Here is a 2,504-nt window from a genome sequence, read left to right on the forward strand (position 1 = left end):
TTTATTGTATCTGCCTGTGATAGATTGAAATTAATTAAATTCCACACACATACACACAGAACATACACAGACACAGGCACTCACACATACACAGTACAAGCAGTTGCATGCGACTGGACCTGTATCTGAACCTGGTTTAAGGAATATTGCTTGAGGGCCAGGGACAAGGCTCAGCTGGCAAAAGCACCTGCTACCAAGCCTGGTGACCTGAGTTCAGTCCCTAGGTGGAAAAAAGAGAACTGATTGCAGAGAGCTGTCTTCCACAGGTATGGCACACATAGAAACAAAGTCAACGAAATCGAAAATACTGCTTGAGTTTGGGTCATTTCAAGTCTGAAAGAAATTCAAAAGTCAGGAGACAGCTAAGGCTTGCCTAGCCTGGGTAAAATGAGTAAGCACCCAAGTTGAGGGGCCGGCCAGGTTGACTTAGCCAAGTGTCCAGGAGGATCTTTACCATAGAGAAGGTGGGGATGGGGGCACGGTTCAGGCCAAGGCATTCCATCTCTCAGGACTCAGTTTCTTCACTTACAATTGGGTCACCTGCAAGTGGGGCCCCCACAGAACTCTGGCAGCCTCCCCACCTGCAAGGAGAACTCTATCTGAGGCAGAAATGTCTGGGCCCTAGCAGCGTCTTTCTTCCCTCCCCGCCCAACCTGGCGTGCTCTCATCTGGCAAAAGAACAAGCCATTTCTTTTTATGAGCCTGCAAACCTCCTGCCTCCTCAGCCTCCCAGCCTCCCAGCTGGCCAGGCTCCAGCCTGGGCCTGACATACAGGCCGATATCCATAACCAGACCCTGGGCCCTCGCTGTTCTGAATCCTGGCGTTTCTTACTCACTGCGCCTCAGAGGCCAGGAAAGAGTTGGAAGGAAGGCCTAGGCCCTCCTAGGGGCTTGCTGGTAGCTATCTATCAGCACTTTTGCATTCTGGCCTCCTTTTTCTGCTGCGTCTAAAGCAGCAAAGCAGGCTGCGGGTGTCCATTGGGGGAACCACTGAGCTGAGCCAGGGAAGAATTTTCAGAGCCCCCTTCCCCAGCGTGGTGTGTAAATGAAATGTGTAAATGTCCTCCTGTCCTTTCCCACAGTACTGTGGATTTCTGTGTGAGGATGTGTGAGGAGGACTGAAGAGGAAGGCCACACATTGTTCAGGGACCCTCGGACCACCCGGCCTCTCTGAGACATGCGCCCTGTCCACCTGCAGTCCCCTACCTCCCCCCCACCCGGGTGTCTGGAGGAGGCCTGTCAGATTAGCCCTGTGGCTGGCCTCCTGTTTAATGAGTGTGGCGCCTGGTGTGCGGCTCAGCCTCGGCTTGTTTAGACAGCCTTGCAGGCTGCGCCGCCACGCGTTCCTTCCCCCCGCCCCGCGCACCCGGCTGAGAAGGGGCGTCCCCTGGAGAAAGCCAGCTCCTTTATTCTTTCCCAACTGAGCCTGGCTGCTCCTGCTCGGGTCAAAAGGGTCTTGGCAAAGGTCTGCTGGAGCCTGGGGTGCCTTATTTCCCTCAGCGACAGAGGTTGGCCTAGGGGATGGTGGGTGGTGGGGGGCATTGGAAAAGGCAAACTGGGAGGCAAGTAGGGCTATTGCCTGGCACACTGCTGAGTTAGCCTCCCTGGGATCCATCTTTTGATTGTCTTTTGACAGGCTGTAAAGAAGCCATTTGCTCAGCATTGGATGGGTCTCTTGTTCTCAGTCTCAGGGACCCAGTGGATTCCTTAAGATGGAAAGATCCCCACCACACATCCCGTGCCCCAAACAGGATCGTACGTATTCCAGGCTAGCCTCAATTTCCCGTGTGGCTAAGGTTGCACTTCTGACCCTCCTGCCTCCGCCATCCTTAGTGCTGGGATTCCTGCTGTATACCACCAGTAGGTTTTATGCAGTGCTGGGAAGGAACCTAGGGCTTTATGTATTCTACCAACTGAGCTCCACCTCCAGCCCTGAGATATGAAGAGTTTTGAGTCCTAATTTCTCTGCCATCTGGAAGCCACAGCCTTTGTCAACCCCTTGCAGGCACTTCTTTGTTTGTTTCTCACATTGCCCCTTCACCCAATATTTCCGTCCCACCCAAGGGCCAGAGAGGATTTAAATTTTTTTAAAATTTATTTTATTTAAAGTTTAATAATTTAAAACTATTTTATTATATTTTACGAAGTTTTGGTTTTGAAATAGTTTCAGACTAGGAAAGCTGCAAAGATAGTGCCAAGAGTTCTTGTACTTTTATTCAGATTCCTCTGATGGCAGGCATTTTTAGCAATTTGCATGCACTCTGTCTCTCTCTCTCCTCCTCCCTCCTCCCATGTCAATTTCCCTGAGACTTTTGAGATTAAATCAACTGATAAGATACACCTTTGCTTCTAAATGTTTCAGTGTGTACTACATAAAACAACAAAATTTTTCTTTTTGTTTTTTGCTTTCAAGACAGGGTTTCTCTCTACAGCTCTGGCTGTCCTGGAACTCCATCTGTAGATCAGGCTGGCCTCAAACTCACAGAAATAGGCCTGCCTCTGCC

The sequence above is a fragment of the Psammomys obesus genome, unplaced genomic scaffold (assembly GCF_907164565.1).
Source record: "Psammomys obesus unplaced genomic scaffold, mPsaObe1.curated_primary_1811, whole genome shotgun sequence".
NCBI classification, from domain to species: Eukaryota; Metazoa; Chordata; class Mammalia; order Rodentia; family Muridae; genus Psammomys; species Psammomys obesus.